Below are 20,408 nucleotides of genomic sequence, written 5' to 3'. Positions count from 1 at the left end.
AGGTGAAAAGTGGTAACTCCAACAGCATAAAGCATTCTGAAGCAAATATACATATACACAGGCAGACACGCAAGTATGTGTATATTTTATTATAAATTAAGATATAAAAAACCCCAACAGTTCACTGTTCCTGGTTATACGCAAATCCTTTAACCCTCTTGATATTTTTTTCTGTCCTTGAACGCCAAATGGAAGACCATACTTTAGCTGTGGTTTTAAGAAAAACAAACAACAGAAACATAGAATATGAAATGCAAACACTGAGATGATTTGACCTTTACAGTGCCACTGTGACATTGCCAGTTATTTAGAGGTCCTTTCTCTGTACAGGTAAGTCTATAACAAAATAGCCTGCTGTTGGAAAGGTACTTGACCTTACATCTTTCACATGTTTTAAAAAATCATAGTGGTTGCTTTTTAATACGGTCAGAGGTTGTAGTGTACACGATGGGAAGGAATGAGAAAAGTAATGTTTATTCAGGCAACTCAACTACTGTTGTTAGGCAGAGTACAGTTTTTAAAACATGATAAAGTTGCATGAAAGAAAAGAGGAATTAATTTTGATGCAGGCTGGCACTGTGAAACATGCTGTTGACTGGTCTTCTGACAGACCCAGCAGCAGTGACAAACTGCAAACAGCACCCCAGTGGCTGTCCTGGGAAAACCCACCGGCAAAAAGCATAAAAAGTTTAGTGGCAAATAGCAAAAGGCTCTTTCTTCCACTGCTGGATGAAAACTGCACTAGTCGCAATCTGGAGTGATGCAGAGGAAACAGCATAAAGGTTTTTTTCACTTTTAATTCAAAGACTTTCTGAGGTTGGACTGAGAGGAGCTGCCTGCTTGTCTGCACTTTATTGTCCTGATTGATAAGGAAGAACAAGCTGAAACTCAGTTTCTGAACTCGTGGCTTTTTGCTGATGCTCTATGTCCTGCTAACGACCGCTTCACTGGTTTGCTACAGCCCAAAGAGATTGCCTGACATTTCTTGCAGCCCTCAACACCATTTTCCAAAGGTCCCCACTCAATAGCACAAATTAGTAGCTTCCCTCTTCTCCCCATCAGCGTACCTCAGTGCCAATACCAAACAGAACAGTTCAGTTGTAAAGGTCATCTGTTTCAACTATCATATATCATCTATTCCAACTGTCTGAGCTGTTCAGGGTTAAGCAAAAGTTGAAGTGCATTAACAACATTATGCATATGCTTCTCGCATACTGACAGGCATAGAGCATCAAATACCTCTCTAGGAAGTCTGTTCCAATGTCTGACAATACAGAAGAGTTTCCCAGTGCCCAGTCTGACCCTTCCCTGTGCCATTCCCATCCTGCCATCAGAGACCCCTGCCATGTCCCTCTGCTTCTCTCCCTCAGGAGCTGCAAAGAGCAATGAGGTCACCTCTTGTCCTGCTCTTCTCTTAGACAGCCCCCATGTCCTCAGCTTGCCCCAGCCCTTCTATTAGCTTTGGTGCCCTCCTCTACAGGCTTTCAAGGACCTTAATATACCACAGCACTGTTATAAATCTGCAGCACAATAGCCTAACTCAAAATAAAGCTTACAGATAAGACTGGTGCCAGGAAGTCGCCCAGAAGATTGCCAGCTCTCTGCACAACTGCTGATGGACAACCACTCATTTTGGCTTTCTTCCAGGTATTTGCTTAAGGTCCTGAGTTTATGGGCAGGCTAGGTGCCTCTTCCCTTTCATTATGATGTGGGAAATAATTAAGTCTATTTAGATCCACACATCCTGTGGTAATTGTTGAAAGATTGCATGTAATACATTTCCAAGCCTATCTGAATATCACACTCAGATATTTCTACATTTACGCTTTTTATAAATACAGACATCTTAAAATCTTGTAAAAAAGCTGGATATTGAAGCTAATTTCATTTATTTCTTTATTTATTTCCTTCTAGAAGGAAATTGTTGCATCTTGGTAGAACAACTCTCTCAGGAAGATAGCTAAGTACTAAATACCTGAATTAATTAGGATTTTTTCCTTTCAATCCAATTTAAATTTGAGCTCTGGGATGGCAGCAACCAAGGACATGACAACAGTTAAAAAGTTACTACTCCATCAGGTGAAGTGACAATACTGAGGCTGAAATGCACGTGACCTAAGATTGAGTAAATCACCCGTTATGCCCTCATTCATGTTTCAAATATAAATTAATATTTAAAGATCTATTAATTAGTGGAATTCTATATTAGGATAAGGTAAATCACTTTTTGTAAGTGCACACTCTTTTTGTGTGCACTGTGCAAGGTCTTAGACATAGGCTCTGTCTTCAGTAATATTCATGGCAAGGCAGAAGCATTCACTGACAAGTGAGCTCTTGAGATGTCCTAGCTCAGCCTTCTGCTGAAATAAGGCTGCTCCCACTCATGTTCAGCTCAGATGGGGCTTTGAGAGCCACCTCCTGGAAATCACCAGGGATGGAGCCGGCAACCTACTTCAGTGCTGCTTCAGCCTTCCACAGTCCTACCCTATCTCTCAACCTGCTGTTTGTGGTCTCTCTTCCTTTTTATATGACTGCCAAAAAGACTCCGGCTCCATCATTTCTGTAATTCTTCAGACATGCCTAGGTTGCTAGTGGATCTCTACTGTACTGGAATAAATCAGCCCAGCTTCTTCAAGTATTTTCTTAGTAGGTCAAGTCCCCCTGACCTGATGGCCCTCTGCTAGGTCACTCTGATGTCTCACTGTGTTTTCTGAAGCAGGGACCCCCAGACATCAAATGCAGTATATTCAGGTGTATTCTCACCAGAGGGAAGAACAATGCCTCTATCTGCTGATTAGACCACTTGTGCAGTAGCCCTCCCTGCAGCGTTACCATTTGCAATGGGAGAATGCTGTCAGCCTGTATCTAACCTACTTTGGAAAGAAGTAAAAGAATAAAATGAAGTATTAATAAGACCAGTCCCCTGCCTCAAGTCACCTGGCAATTATCCTGCTGCTAATGTATGGCACAAGGGAGGAATCTTGGAACATTGAGGCAGACCAAGGCTGTTGTTTCCAGGAGCCACCAGACCATGGATCAGCTCAAGGGAGTCATGAAATCTCAGCCTCAGGCAATTTCTGTATGCCCACAGAGAGTGAAATGAAGTCTAAAGTGAAAATGCTTAAGCTACTGCACATGGTAATAGAATAGAGCGAGGGACATGATCTGTTACTACATTTCAGAAAAGAATATTTCTTAAACCTCTCTTTCTACTATTCCCTATTAGTGGATCATGACTCTAGATATCTGATTCATCTGAAGTATTCTGATGATGCATTCACAGAAGATATTCTTTCTTTTTAACACATTGCTAATCAGCTTCACTTAAAGATGATCATTCTTGCAAACACTCATACATGTGAGAAACTTTGTCATTGTTCTCGGAAGAAAAATGACTAAGATAGGTGTTTGGAGATTTGGAGCCCCATAAATCAACGGAACATGGAAATATCATATTCATATTATTAATCTCACTCTATCATTTTGAAATTGGCTAGCCAACAGAAACAATCTTCCTAGATACAAGAACTTGCTGACAAAATAGGTCACATGGAAGATCTTTTGAAGAAACAAATTTATCACAGAGACATGAGCTTCTTCTTTCCCCCAAATAACATGAATTTTATTTTATTTTGATAGCTTTTCTTGTCTAACGTAAGTAATAGGTAACACTAAAATTAATAAACCCTGTCATGCAAAAGACAATATTCATTCTCAAAACAGCTGAGTTAAACGTTCAGATTTAAATTAGAGTGAAGATAAATTATTTTATTAAACATTTTCACCTTCCCCTACTTTGTAAATCTCTTTTTAGGTACAGTTGGTGTAAATAAAGTCAAATCGACTATGCAGGGATAAAGAAAACAATATATGGGCCAAAAGAAAGACACGAAATAGATATTGTGAATAAATTGCTATTTAAAATGCTCATACAAATTATGTAACGTAGTAAGACAAAACCAAAACATTACTAGCAGTGTTTGAAATCTGTTTAAAGGAAATATTTTTCCTAGTTAACTATGCTTTGAAGTACACTATACTCTCCATGGGGCTTACCTAGATTATGGAGTCTGGCCTGGATGAGTTTTGACCTAGATATATAGAAATGATAGTATGACAAGAACTCATGCAAAGGTCAGAAGCAGTACTGGGGTCCGCTCAGCATCATGTTCAGAAAATAGAAGCTCTCAGCTCTTATGATTGCCCCTTGACTAACAGCACACATCCAGTGTTATATCCCTGCTTCAGATCTGTAAGCCTTTTCTGTCTCTCTTTCTGCCTGATAGTACCAGAGGCCATCTGCAGCCACCCTTCTCTATAGGATTTTAAATTTAACTATGAGCACAGTATTGTTGGCTCCACAGAAAAAAAATTCTCAGATTTTTTTTTTGCCCTTTCATTTTAGCAAAACACTCACACTGTATACATATGTTTAAAATGCAGTGAAAAAATAGATCAATTCTAGTAAGGAAATTTAGCAGGTAATACTTAAAAGATTTTCATTTCACTTGTTCCAGAGGCAAGAAATACAACAGTTTTGCACACTGTTTCATCAGTGTCTTTTTATATCATTTTACTGCTGATGGTGAAATGGAACTCTGCAACAATTAAAGAAACATAAAGTAGCTATGCAGGATATTGAGATTTCGGGCAGCCAAAAAGCAAGGCGTAATTCAAGGACAGCTGTAAGACTTCTAATCATTTATAGGATTTTAGTCTAATATCTGTATCTAAATGTGGCTATAATAATGGTGACAAAAGCCAACTGTACTATGAATTGGTTTTTATTCTCTATTTTCATGCCTATTTTTTTCTCCTACGCATTTTGCCCTTATCTGTGCCTTTTCCTCTTGCTGATATCTCACTGTTACAATACCATCAGGTGGAACACTGAAAAATCTGTGGGATACAATGCAGTTTTTTCTCATGTCTGCCAAGATTCTCTCCTTCACAATCATTCCCTTTGTTTCACAATGAAGTCAGAGCAAATCCTCTTGACATCTCCCACTCTGTGTTCAGTCATGCATGTAGGTAACCGATTGAGAGACACCCACAAAACCCATCTAGTCCAACCTTCTGTGAAGTACACCAGGACATTCCTTATATACATTTTTTTCTAAAATGCTCCCTCCAAACTTCTGATGACAGGGAATGCAACTGTCTTCAGGTAAATTACTTCTGTTGTTAAGTTATCTTTGCAGCTGGAGAGATTTCTTCTTATACAGTATCAATGGGCACTGGTTTTCACTTTGTACATGGAAAATAAAATCTTAGAAAAAAGACTGTATTTCAGATCCTCACTGTTTTCTTCCAGTCTAGTTTTACTATTCTAAGCCTTGTTTATTCACTTTTTCCAGCTGTTTCTAATAGCCATCTCATCTTCGCTGTCCTCCTCTGGAGGCTCTGCAACTTAGCCATGCTGTAAAGTGCACAGTAAACCACCTGAACTCTTCCATCGTTACATTCCTGTGAACTTCTACTTTTAAGAGTGCCACTAGCCTCATTTCGGGCACTGCTATTTTCTAGCATGAAAAGAGATCTCACTTTATCCGCATAGACATGGATTTGATAGAGACACCTTCAGTGCCTGCTGTCATGAAAATGAAATTATAACACTAAAGGACACTTCATTGGTCTACCTTGGCAGTAAAGGCCCTGCTCAAACAAACCATGTAAACCATTTGAAATCCACAAAATGTTCCAGACACTCCTTAAAACTTTTTGTTTGAAACTACCAAAGTGGCAAAAATAATCAAAACGATGCTGTAACCAAACAATTTATTTCTTACAGTATTTGAAGTGCTGATAAATAGTGCTAAAAGAACAGAATCTACCCATATTTGGACTCGAACACTATAAGGGCCCTTGTCCCTCAACAGTCACAGAAGAATTTAAAAATTTCATGTGTTACATAATCAAAAGAAATGTATGGAATTATACATTTACACACACACATATATCTCACGATCTTCTTTTTTTATTTGCAAATAAATAAATAAATAAATAAATAATTGTATTTAAACGTAACAATAACTACCAAGAGTCCATCCATCACGTAGAACTTTTTGAAAAAGGCCATAACAGCAACAGTTCATAACAGCTGTGGCCAAGAAATGCATTTAATCCCTCTCGGAACCATTTCTACGAGCAGTTCTTGTTCTTGAGTATAAAATCCTGCTTTCCTGAGCACCTGCCTGCTTCTCACTGCTGGCTATTCCCCAGAGGAGACTTCCCCAAGTTTGCAACTTCTGCCATAGGGAACAGCTTTCTTGAATCTTTTAATTGAAGTATTCATAAAAAAGGGCCTTTTATTGCCCATGATCAGGTCTTGGGGGAGGGGGGGGGGAGGGAAGAAAATAGCTGCCTATGAGAGAATAGCAGCTGGGCTATATTGGGAAAGATAGAGCAAGGGAAATGAGTTGCCCAGGGAAGAGAAGAGACTGAAACAAGTTATAAAAATACAGAATATCCATTATTAAAATTGAATGAGCTGAAAGCAGAAGAAAAATCAACCAACCTGGCAGCTGATTTTGTATCATTTTGAGCAAACGAACTGACATTCAGCCAAACGTATAAAGCAAGCACTAAAAGCCCATTATCTTCCCCAGATAAAAAAATATAAAGTTTATGCTCAAAGCAATGCCAGAACCTATTCACAGTACTTGCATATCAGATCCTCCTCCATATGGAGTTTATACATTACATGTGCATTAACCAAGCCAGAAGAGATTTCAGAAAAGAACGATGAGACCAGACACTCAAATATTTTCATAGAAAAACAAATGTAACTGTAGTGATAAAAAATAAAACACAAACCACTCAAGGAAAAAAAAAAATACACATGCTGATGTTTCTCTCAGTGATCTGAACACAACCACTTTGTTTTTAGAGGAGCAGCTATAAACACAGTAATAAAATGTATGTGCTTTAGCACACTTCTGACACTTTTCAAACGCACAGTACTGAAGAGTTCAAATATTCTGAATGAGTCAAAAAAATAAAAAAACCTGAGATGTGCTTATAAAAGACAAATCTATGTGCTTTTCTCATTTTTATACTCATTTTCCAGTATTTGACATTCTGTGTTTAAAGTCAGTCATCTTCCTCAAAACCGAGAGAAAAAAATAACTCGCCGACTCGCTGATGGCACTGTTGCATCTTTATGAAAAGCTCCAAGTAGAGGAAACCAATAAACTGAGTGTGGACCCATGAGAGTTCTGTGCAACTCCAAACTGAAGAATTCTGCACCTTAGTCTTGCTTCAAAACCCCTCTGGAACCAATGCAAGTCTCAGCGGATTACAGTGGACACGAGGTCAAACCTCAACAGCATACTAATGCAAAAAATTACTCCTCTATCTATCACCATTCTTCCTTTTCTGTCTTTTCCTCCCCTCTCCTTTTACTTTTCTCACTTTATGAGATCTTGCAAAAAAATTTCAGTGTCTCCTAAGAACAAGTAAAAATGGTACAAATCCAAGTTGAATGTGATATAACAAAGAACCTGATAGAAAGATAGCAAAAAATATAGGATGGGACAGCACAGTTACAGACTAGATTACATTCTCTAATACTGTGAAGGTTAAATTGATTTTTTCTCACCTTTCTCATTCTTATCTCTCATATTGAAATCAGATTTCAAAAAAATTTGAAGGGGGGGGAGTAGCTGGCAAACAGATTCAAGGAGGTCATTTGAAATGCCAAGGGCATACAGAAAGAGTGAAAGACCGTGATGCAACCATTAGAAGGGGTAAAACTGAGTTTAATATAAAAAGAGGAGAAGTCATCAAGAAGTCATCATATCAGTTTAAGAGAGAGCTTGCTGGCCAAGACCGCTGAATGATGTCCTTCGTGTAAATTCAGAACATATACTGACTTAGAACAATACAAGTCAGAAGAGATGTCTTGAGTCTAGCCCTGAAGACAGAGTGACATTTGGTTGCTCAGAAAACCCTCTAGGAAGGAGAACCAACAGTCTCTCTGGCCTACTGTTGTGGTGTTTGATCACCTTCAACATGAACAAGTTTTACCTTTTGTCTAATTGCAGTTTTCCTTGCTGCAATATCTATAAATTTCGTCTTGTCCTTTCATGCATGTTGTCTGGCTGCATCAGATGTCTGGCTCCATCTTTTCTGCAATGACCACTAAGCAGCTGAGAACAGCATTTAGCACTGCTCTTCTCTTCGCTTTCTCTTTTTCAAGCTGAACAAACCCAGCCCTCCTCAAGGTCTCCCTGTGTACTATGTCTTCCCAGTACCCTAACCCTATCCTAGCCTGCACTGGGGACACACTCCAATTTGTCTGTGTCTTATGGTGGGGCAGGGTCTAGAACTGGGAACAACCACAACATCTCAAGTGCTGAAAAAAGGGGAATAATTACCTCCTTTAAAACCTGCTAGTTATAGTAATGCAGTTCAGTACACAGCTAACATTCATTGCTGCAAAGACTCACTGTAGAAATCCCAATAAAAGGGCCCTCAAACATGAAAGGACGGATACATAACTAAAGCTTTGAACTGGTCCAGTCCTGAATGTGCAGTGATCTCACATGCTAAGTGATTACTTGAGAAAGTTATAGCAGTAACCTCTAAATGTGCAATGTCTCCCAACACGTATAGACCACAGCTTAAGGTCTGGCATGCCATACAAGCCGTTTCTACTGTGCAGAGAAGGAAACTGATATGGATTCCTTTGCCAGTACATGCTGGAGGGTACAAACCTGCTTATATGAGCCCTGACCTATCCTCTGTAAGGTTTTCTGTCTTGACTGATCTACAATGACTTTTGAGGCCTAATGACATTGCTAAGTATATCTGCATGCGTTATGAAAACAGCTACCACGTAACCTCTGCTCTCCATTACAGGATGCTATCTTCCAGTGAGTGAGCAAATACACAAGCCATAGAAAAGTAGTGTGAAATACCAAACAATTCAAAAAAATAACTTGGATAGCCTTTGTCAGCAAACAAGTGCTAATAAATAAAGTACAGAAACTCTTTAAGAGTGAATAGAGTAAAATGTGCTTGAGCGCTCTCAGAAGTCCATGGATGAGTTCAAACTTTTCCATCTTACTGAATTCATAAGCATGACCCCTGTCATGACCATTCCAAAGGCACAGAGGGCTCACTGTAGGACTCAGACCTGAACTCAAAAAGATAACGGTACTTTTAGCTTTCGCAATAGAAAATAACGATTTATTTGGGGTAACAGAAACTCTCCAATCGGTTTAGCAGAAAAAAAAATAAGTCTGCCATTTTCTGTAGAATATCAGCTTCGAGTTCTGGCACAGTGAGACTCCACACCTGTCCAGATCTCCCATACTGGAACAACTGAAATTGGCACATCTCAAAATTTTTTATCGAATGGCAAATATTCAAAAGCAGAAACAATCCAAAATTCCAGTTGCAATGAAATGAACATTAATAAGGAATGGAGATCTTTTGACAAAAAGATGTAAAACTGCAGAGATGAGAGTCCAAAAATATTGCATGAAGCTAAAACTGAAATGCAGTAGAATTCAGCAACTAAAAAAATGCTGAGTTTTTCTCAGAAACGCTCAGAAATTTAGCCTAAAGTAGCCAAAAGCAACGCTGAAACAACAGATTTAAAGTTATTATTTCTCTTTAACTATGTGAGTAGTCTTTCTATTTATTTGAATCTGTCACGTATGCAGCTATGGATACTTGTTTGCAGCCAACCACCTCTTATATCACAACAGCAAGCCCATATTTCCTGTCAGTGATCTGACCTTCTCATCCTTAACAATTTTGCCATGGTCTGGTGATTTCTTCAATACTTAGCTACAAGGAAGTCCAGATCTGCACTACAAGGAGTCTATATACAGAGCGGAATCATCAAAAAGAACCCCAAGGTTTAAATAAAAACAGTGTGAATTATCAACTTGCACTATGCCATATCTGTAAATGCTAAGCACCATGCATCAAGATACGTTGTTTAGAAACTTTGGGGAACATGAAGGACAAACACTCAAAATTCCTACAAGACTCTTTTGTCAAATTCTTAAAAATCATTGAAATTAGAACCTCAGTGTAAACCACATAAGTAAGACATTGTTATTAATGTACTCATAAAACTCAAGCTGAAATTAATGCATAATATACTCTACTAATTAAGTAAAAATCATTGATATTATCATAATTGGAACAAACATTCATGGACAAGCCCAGCCTAGGGGCAGGATACTGCTGCTAGCTCCATCTGAATGTTATTGCATTTTGGAAATAAAATGCTTTGTTGTGTCAAACACAAGATCAAGATAATTGCACATCACTTTCCAGGCTATTAAAAGACACTAGTCACTATTAAGTGCCTGAAAATTCTCAGATTAGTCAACCGAGTTTGCAGCAAAATCCACTTGTTACTATCAGTTTCGTGTCGTTTTGTTTTCCAAAATCATTAAGTAAAATTTCTGTCGTAACTGAGAATATCTCTTTCAATCTTAGGATAACAAAACGTTCTCTCTGCTCCCTAACAATATAGTGGAAACAAACCTACAGTAAAAAAAAAATGTAAAATCACAGGTTAACTGAGCAGTTTCTCTTATAAGATATATCATCCCCTGTTCAGAGACAATGCCAAGAAACTGCCACCCCATTTGCCTTTCTGCCCAAATATTTAAACGGTAGAAAATCTGCTTCAGTCACAAAAAGCTCATGCTGTTTTCTTTTGCATAACTGCACTGCACTCCTTGTACTGAACCTCCTAGTGAGGTTACCTGCAGGACTGGCATGAATTTGGAGATGATAATCACACAATTCTGTGATTTCCACGGTGTTAGTGGCCTCCATTAAATTATATACAAAATGGAACTACAAGGTAAATGACTGAAAATTTGAAACTAAGTGGATTTTTATCACTGCGGGTATCATACTGACTTACAAGAGACAATGAAAAAGTTAAGATCCGCCTTTCCACAGTAAAATGAAAAATAGTTATACAAAAGTTACTCATAAATAAATGTCACAAACTGGTAATGTTAAGTTCTCTTAATCACAGAAACACCACTGAGCTACTAACAGACAGAAAACAGGCACACACAGGTGTGAAATCAGCTGTCTGCCAGATTTAATACTTCATCCTTGAAAAAAAGAAGTATGACTTACCATGCATATTTTTCAGCACTATTTATTTAAGTATTCTTATTTACAATAATCCGGTGATTGAGTGGTGCAGTCAGACAACTACTATTTGCCTTCAAGAAACAGCTGAGCCTCAAAGTTGATTGAAAAACAGTAAAGCATAACAATAGTTAAGATGGAGTCCCAGTGCAAACAAGTTTCCCAACATATATATAATTCTTGATAACTCAAGCCCCTTTAATAAAAGTACAGTCTTCATAATCTAACGGTACGATGCACTAGTAACAACATGAATCTATCCATTAGACTGAGAAATGCTTTGGCCTAAGTGAAGTACTCTGGTATAAATTGTTTAACCTAATTTTATGACAGAAATAACAATCTAACAAAAATTCACTTAGCATCTAAACTACCTGTAGGAATCCGAATGTGTCCCGTGAGAGTATTCACAAAACATATCTTCGCACATATTTTTGATCTATCCACGCTCTGAAGGCTCACAAGATTTTCACTAGGTTTGTGGTTTCGGTTCTACTTAGTTCCATAGCAAGAATTTAATTTATTAAGCATCTTTTTGTAACATGTGAAGCTGAATGCTTTCACATAAAGGCAGGGGATACCAAATGTACACACACACACACACACACACACACACACACAAAAGCAACAGCTAAACACTTAGATTTTAAACAAGTGATTTTTTAACACTGCTTTCATCAGAAATAAGTACTCTTTAATACACTTTTTAAAATGTGTCTACTTTGAAATGGACGCAGAATAGGAGATGCTTAAATGCCCAATCAGCATATAAACATATAATATAAATGAAATTAAAGCATATCCATTCCCTTTTAACTGACAAAGTAACATAAGGAAGAGAACGCAATCTGATTATGCAAATCAAACTGTAAGTTGTGGAATAAATAAATCAATAATTGGACCAGAGAAATATACGTGTGAAAATGTTAAATTGCATTTGAAAGGAGAGAGGAAATAACCTCTCACATGAAACTTCAGGTCAGTCCCAAATTAGCATTGCCTCACATTTCAGACTCTGCATATGACACTCATAATTACCATTTAACTGTTATTTCTTTTTGTTAAATGGGAGCATCAAGATCAGTCACATTTTGCTGTTGAAGCAATAATTAGGAATACAAAAGAACCAATACCTCTGAGGAAATCCAGGTGTTTGTTAAAGAGTTCTCGGGCTCACTTCTAGCTTACTAGAAGCCCAGACTCCGCTTTTAAGACTTTTGAAAAGCATATTATCACTGTTTTACAAGATCAAATGTTGTAATAAATCTGCATTTGCTATGATTTCATGTCCTTGTCAAGACATTTCAGTCACGCTGCTCAAACTAATGACTTGCAAGAGTTATACTTACATGAAATATTTTTCCTCCATGGAAAGAAACTGTTCTATATAGTTTGCATAGTATGTCTCCTTACTGTAATAACTCCAAGTCTACATCAGCTTATTTCCAAATAAGAGACTGTTATGAAAGAAACAGATTCTGCCTTTTAAAATCTAGCAGAAGATCAGAAGGTATACAGACAGGAACAAGCTTAGTGATGAAAAGCTTAGCAATAACAATCTAGGATGGAAGAGGCCAACTTGCTAAATGAATGTAACTGTTATCAAGTAAGATAGGCAGTACCAAGTGGTAACAAGCACTACAGAACCAAAGTGAAGGTTTAAAATAATTACACAAGATCATATACACTGAGAAGCTGAAAAAAGCAGTATGAACAGACATGGAGAAAAAGATGTATATGAAAATTGTAAAGGTGGTTTATTTGCTTTATTGCCTTTTTTTTTTTTTTTTTTTTTTTTTTTTTTTTTAATTCTGCAAGCATTGCCATTGTAAATCACTTCCAGTTCATATCTGCATAACCACAAATGAATACTTTGCATTAAAGTGTTCATGCTTACTGACACAATGAGGCTCTCTGGAAGTGCTACAAACTTCCTATGAATTCCCTGGAGAGAGTACACTCAGAGCATAGATAAATGAAACACTCATTCACAGCAGGAGCTTGGTCTAAGCGTGGGAAACAGCACCAATGCCATACATGAAAATTGATAGAAGCATGACTCAGACTTTTTTTTTTTTTTTTGGAAAGACAGGGAACTTAAAATATACAACAGTAGGAAGTGAAAGATCAGGATCACTATGGCTCAGCCAAAAATCAAAGGAATCTCACTGTTTTTTATCAATTATTTGGCTCAAGATCTTCCAATCTGTGGGTAATAACACAACTGGAGACAGAGCCAGTAATTAGGAGATTGCAATTGGATTCAAAAGGTTCTCCATTATTTTTTTTTGTCACTGGATGAGCAGATGGCAAATGCAGCTTAACACAGAAAAAAAAAAAGTGAGATAATTAGCAGGGAAATCAAACACCAAGTTAGAGGATACGTACTGAATTGAAATCTCATCTAGCAAGCTAATCAAGAGAAGAATTTGGGGGTTATTATGAAAAATAATTAAAACCATCAAATCATTTCAGAGCTGCTGGGGACAAAAAAAAAAAAAAAAAAAAAAAAGGAAGGCAAAGATGATAGCAGGTTACACTAATAGAAAGCTATACTACAAAGGAAAGCAATGTTATTAGTGTTCAAGGAACTTCCGAAGAAGCATCAAAATGCTCCACCTGGTACAGATGGGTGTGGTGCAGCACTGAGATGCAGGTGGAAAGCTGCTGAGCTCCCAAGGCTAGGAGTGGTCAGCCTCTCCCAGCCTCACCAGGGACTTGACAACTCCACCTGAGCCCCTCATCAGGATATTTTTGTTCCCACTGCTCCTACAATGCAATTTCAGAGTTTCAATCTTGGGTGATTAAAGCCACCGAACTACATTAATTCATGGCTAGTTTACTCTATGTTATTTAGACTGTATGACTCTTCTCTCCTCCTGCTGTTTACCCCCTTGAAGTACCTATGGAGAGTAATCATATCCCTTCGAGGCCTTCCTCCCACTGTGCAAAACTTGCATATTATATTTTTCTCTTGTAAAGTAAGCTCTCCACTTTCTCGATCACCACATTAGCTGTATAAGTTCAAGTGCACACTTGCACTCCAGTGCATATTTCCACTCAGTGAATAGCTCTTACACTTGAAAGAACACCTTACAACATTGACACCTGTAAGAAGTAAGGAGCCCCAGGAAGAGGACACAGTCAGGTGTCATGGCAGCCAACAAGTCCATGAGGATAGCTGGTGGGAAGTGCCAAACCAATGGCAATGGATTAGCTTAGACACAGTGGAGGCAACCCCAGCATATGGACTCTGTTGGAGTAAGAAGCAGATGGGCATGGAGTGATGGGCTTGAGAGCATCCTGTAGAAGAAGCAGCAGTGGAAGAGCAAGACCACAGGAGTGGGACACTGTGGGTTGGATGGGGAGTCCGGAGCTTGTAGCAGGGTTTTGGGGAGAGGATCCTATGAGATAGGAGATGGGGCTGTGGGCATGAGCTGTGGAGCCATTTGCAGGGTCAGAGAGAGGTGAGCTGGAAGGATTGGAATTGTATGGGTGGGGGCCACTAATCTAGAATCCCTTTGTGAACAGGAACACACACACACAAAAAACTACCCCTTGTTCCCATTTCATTCTACTTTTAATTTTGCTTTGATAAGAAGATTAAATTTGACCCAAGCACCTCACCATCTGGCAGCTCTCTTGCTCACCTACAGTGTTCCCCTCACCTTTGCCCACTGCCCTGCATTTCTACAGAGAGCTCAATGCCTTGAAAACAAATTGCTAAAAGATTCAGAATACTGGCATCTGTGCGGAGGAAACAGTGACCCAAATTAAGACCCTCTCCCCCCCATTGTAAAAGCAGTCACACAAGCTCAGCAACAATCAGCTTTGTTCAGTCCCCCAATCAGGACAAGTATTGTGTTGAAATCAACTATTATACAAGCTGCTTCTTCCCCAGCAGCTGGGATTTAGGGGACATGGGAGAGAGCCAAGTGTATCAAGAGATGGGAGGCTTAGCAGATGTTACAGAGGAAGTGATTACTTGGGATGAAAGTTATTTATAAGGAATGGAAGGAGAAAGGAGTGGGATACCACTCAGGAACATAGATCACAAATCCATAGATACTTTCATTAGTTCCAGCATTCATTAATCAAGCAACTTGCTTGCTTTCCAAATACAATAACTTTATTCAATGTGGAATTGGAGCATTCAGCATAAATCTCATTTTGAACTAGTAAATTACTAGAAGTCAGGTCCATTGTATTCAGCAGAAGAATTTTAATATTGTGACTGATGTATTGCACTTATTAATTACAGCCTGGTCACAGAACCTATCAAGTCTATAAAGGTTTCCCTTAACTGTGTCCCTTATCTTGCAGGAAGTTACTGATCTCAAAGTACTTTTTAATTAATATTGAAAAATCCAGCAAGTTTTCTTTTCTAAAAAAATTAAAAATAAATAAAAATCAGAGAATCTCTAAGTTACTGTTCTTCAGAACATTCCCCTAGAACACTGCTGTCCTTTGGAGAACTTTCAACCCACATTTACAGGAGAGAACCAGACCTTTATTATACACTTCTGTATGCCAACTAGTTCTTTCTTGCTCTTTAACTTTCTTCCTCTTTCCTACCTGGTAGGTGAGAAACATTCAGTCCTCATATTACAATGCAACCATAAACCTACTTGTGTGAAGTGGTACATTGCTCCTGTTACTGTCAGTCAGCTGATTAGTGCTTCACAGCAGCAATAGGAATGAAACTGTCTCTGAAAGACCTCATCCCCAGGATGCTTCTGTGGTCATTTACTTGAATAGAAATATATTGTCATTTGTTTTTGGGAACAGCATATTTACTGTATAAATTAAGACTAGTTTTAAGATGATACTCCAACTCACTGGGACCTGGTACATGTAGCTTCGCTTGTGGTAGTTCAGTTAACAGCTCAGAATTACTGCATGATGGTAAAGTTCAGCATTTCAGCAATTGCTTTTGTCCACAACTAGAGTAAAACCTAAACATCAACATTTTGTACATCAGCTTTCTCCTGACTAAGCTGAAATGTTTAACTTTGGGTAATCAAAGAGAAAGGAAACATTCCTTGTTACTGTTTGCTTTAGTTTGGTCAAAGCGTATTGTACTGCCCTCTGTTCTCAGGTCTCCCACAAAGCCAACAAGCTGCTTCATAGCAACTGGGCAACTCTATGATGTCCTCCTAGTTCTTATGAAAACACATGATGATGTAGAACATGGGAAAAAGCTTAGTCCTGGAAACATGATCCATTAGAAGGGTGCAGACACAAGGAAGAACTGCCTAGAAGATGTTAAAACTGCATACGTTCATGTAGTTCCTTATCAATCACAGAGAGAGGCATTTCAACACAGCACAGTCCTGTGATGTGGCTGACTCACTTTGATATGGAAATTATGCCTATTATGTAGCATTCAACAGATCCAAAATTTGGCAATTTTGTATTTTCCTCCATCATGGAATATGTAATAAAGATTGCAGATATTTTTAGCAGATATTAACTTTTAATAAAGGTGGCCATAAGGGCATGCCAAAACCTGCACTATTTTTAATATTATTAAGGCAAGTTCATGTTTTTACAATCCAACAAGATTTCTAAATGGTATCAATATTTTTATCACTGTTCTGTTGCATCCTTATTCAATATTATTTTCTCCAGGTAGAAAATAAGAATGAAATTTACATGTCATTTTAAAAACAAAAAAACTAAACTATAAAAAGCTATTGCAATCTGTAATATCTCTCCCCTTGGCCCTTATTCTGTGCTTCTGTTTGTCCTTCAGAGCTGCCATTCTGGTGCCAACACAGCAGCCAGCAAGAGCAGCCTAATGCAAATGGTTCCCCCTAAGTACATTTCCCTTTCTGGGTGAAGTTTGAGAAAAGAGCACTATGCTTGAAAAAGTCAGGTACGTTTTACAAAATTCTGCTGCATTTAAAATCTAATCATACATTAATGCCTTGTGCTCATGGGTTTTTGTAAGTGCTTCCATTGCTTTGTCCCCAGTGGGTACTATCAAGTGATTTTGCTTTCTTTATGTTGGCAGTTTACTGCTCAACAAGTAGTTAGAGAAAGCACTGTGATTTTTCTGAATGTGAACAAGTGGCCATTGGGGGATACAAGTGTGATGAGCACATATGTATGGGTCAGAATGCTCTGACAGGCATTTTTATAGGGAACTACACAAAAACTGACCCTGTACAGAAGCTAAGGCATGATGTCTAAAGGGGAATACCAGAAAGTACAGTTCCTCTTCAAATCACGGTGCTCATTTGTTTCTAATTTCAAAAGCACAGCCACAGGTATCAGAAATAAATATTTCCTGCACTTATTTTTGCCCAGGGAAGGAAAATAATAATGATTAATAATTATTTTAATTATAATTAATAAATTTGCACAAGGACTTCTTGCTCCTTGAGTACAGATTAGATCTCTCTCTAGCTGCCTTGCCTGTCCCTTTAGTGTCATTTTTCCTTTTATGAAGGGGCATGAAGAAAAGTGATGTGCTGGCTAGCAGCACATGCATTTTTAGAAAATTAGCTTCACAATCCTATTTGCTGGAAAATTGCACCAAAAGAGTAATCTTATTAAATTTATTTGTTTAATCTGTCATTATAAAGCTAAAACAATACTGTTACAAAGCAACTGAGACCATATTAATATATTAGGTTGCGGTAGCTGAGGAATAGAGTAGGCGTTTACAAAATAGGAAGTCTGATACTCAAGTTCTGTTGAAATAGCATAGACAAAGGTCATTAATTCATATTAGGCTTGTAAGAAAATTGGTAGGCACTCTTTGCTTATATTTTGTAACACCTGGCTCAGGCTCCTCTCGGTTCATAGAGAAACGTTGGACAGTTGTATCCATTTAAAATATTCCCACTCCAATATCATAGAATGGCCTGGGTCGAAAAGGACCACAATGATCATCCAGTTCCAGCCCCCTGCTATGTGCAGGGTCGCCAACCAGCAGACCAGGCTGCCCAGAGCCACATCCAGCCTGGCCTTGAATGCCTCCAAGGATGGGGCACCCACAGCCTCCTTGGGCAACCTGTTCCAGTGCGCCACCACCCTCTGGACAAAAAACTTCCTCCTAATATCTAACCTAACCCCCCATCTCAGTTTAAAACCATTCCCCCTTGTCCTATCACTACCCACCCTTGTAAATAGCCATTCCCTCTCCTACTTATACAGTACCTTCAAGTACTGGAAGGCCACAATGAGGTCTCCCCAGAGCCTCCTCTTCTCCAAGCTAAACAATGTTTCCCTTTTTCCAGTCACCAGGAACTTCACCAGACAGCCATCAAACATGATGGAGAATGGCTCTGCAACTACATCAGCCATCTCTTTCAGAACCCTAGGATGGACATCATCCAGCCCCATGGACTTTTATATGTTTAATTTCACAAGGAGGACTCAGACTTGTTCCACCATTACATTGAAACAGAAACCACTCCCCACACCCTCACCTAGAGGCTCATGGTGAGGCAGACATGGGAAGTCTGACCACCTATGAGGACTGAGGCAAAGCACTCACTGAGTACCTCAGCTTTTTCCTGTGTCTGAGGAAGCCATTGGCTTTCATCAGAAGGGGAACAATCTCCTTGGCCTCTCTTCTCCTGCCTATGCACCTGTAGAACCCCTTCTTGTTAATTTTCACATCCCTTGCCCAGTTCAGCTCCATCTGCACCTTGGTTTTCCTAATCCTATCTCTACTCACACGGACAACAGCCTTCTATTCCTCCCAGGCTGCACAACCCTGCTTCCACTTTCTGTACATTTCCCTCTTTTCTCTCAGTTTAAGCTACAAGTCCTTGCACAGCCATGATGGTTGCCTGCCTCTCCTGCTCGACGTCTGCTGGGGGGATGGAGATCTGTTGAACTCTCAGAAGGGTGTCCTTATAGAGCTGCCACCTCTCTTCCCCTTTATCAGAAACAGTAGACATGTATGGCTAGCTCCTCACTTCCCATGCTGTTCAGAGCAGGAAGGCAGCTGCCAGTGCCCATGGGTGACAGCATCCCCCAGGCATAGTTACAATGCCCACACACAAGAGGTGGCATAGAGCAGCACCACTGGGTCACCAGCTGGAAGGACACTGGGAGTGCAGACAGTGACAGCAGCCACTGCGAGCATCTGAGCTGGAGTGGAGAATCAGCCTTCTTCAGTGCATGGCAGCACACCAACCCACCCCAGACAAGTGCTTTTATATCAATGGCAATTAAAAATACAGCAGCATTTCCAGAGAAATGTATTCTCCGTCCTGGGAGTGCATTTTTCCTGCTTTTCTCTCACTTCTCTTCCTCCTCCATATGACAGGATCCTAAGGTCCAAGATGTACAAATGAACTGGTGACAGGTGACATTCACTATCTGGCAATCCCCATCGAGATAGCAAATGGCAGTTCATGTTACTGGAAGTGAACATTCCTCAGAATCTCAACATATGTATCGCAAAGCACCCTTAAAACTGAGCATTTTGTGTTGCTGCTACACAGAAAGCTAGCATAGGTCATTTCCAGTCAGGTCTCAGCATACTCAATATATTACAGAGATTTTGAAGTTGCGTGTAGTTTTTCCAATACAGTCTCCTGGGGGATGTAATATCACGCTAGTGGTACTATGTAAGTGTTCTATGTAAATACATCTTAACTCTTCAACTCAAGAGCCGACGACAACATTCAGGTATATTATTCACAATACCTATGTTTTTTCATGTCAACCTATGTTTTCCCCTATAGCTTTTACTATATATCACTGGAAGTTATCAGGCAAAAACGTGGTGATAACATAAATGGGAGAAACTGCATTTGTACAGATATCAGAACCATTTCTGTTTGTTGAAAAATCGGTAGTCTATGGAGCTGTAGTGCTCAACTGAAACACTCTGAGACAGCAAAGAAAAAGGAAAATGTGATTACTGTACAGACTTAAATGTTACAATACAACATTATTTAGGAAATAAATACATGCCCTACCTTTTATGCTTTTTCTACTGCAGTAACAAATTTCAACAATTCTTACATGTAACAGAGGAATTCATTCTACCAGACTGCAAACAAATCAGTGAGAATTACACTTGAACACCTACAGCTTCTCAGGGATTTCACCATACTGGTTCCTATTTAGAGACAAAGTGGTAAAGCAGCCTATGAAGAGTTAAGAGAAAAGCAACTGTAGTGGTTTATGTTTAGGGATGCTAAACGTATTATTCTTTATTCTGAGATCTAAGAGAACGATTTTGTAGTCAGACTGATGTCCCCTACCATGGCAAACTGCTTGGGTGGTACATCTAAGTTTTGGTG

General features: G+C 39.0%; 1 protein-coding gene across 1 annotated transcript in view; it reads right to left on the bottom strand.

Annotated features, from left to right (window-relative positions):
- Positions 1-20,408, bottom strand: part of DLGAP2 (DLG associated protein 2) — a 410,760-nt gene that overhangs the window by 232,544 nt on the left and 157,808 nt on the right. The window lies entirely within an intron of this gene.

Source organism: Centrocercus urophasianus, unplaced genomic scaffold (assembly GCF_019232065.1).
Source record: "Centrocercus urophasianus isolate 14NV4802_14NV808 unplaced genomic scaffold, USGS_Curo_1.0 seq_10, whole genome shotgun sequence".
In the NCBI taxonomy this organism is placed as follows: Eukaryota; Metazoa; Chordata; class Aves; order Galliformes; family Phasianidae; genus Centrocercus; species Centrocercus urophasianus.
The sequence above is the reverse complement of the archived record's forward strand: the minus strand, read 5'-3'. Positions and strand labels throughout refer to the sequence as shown.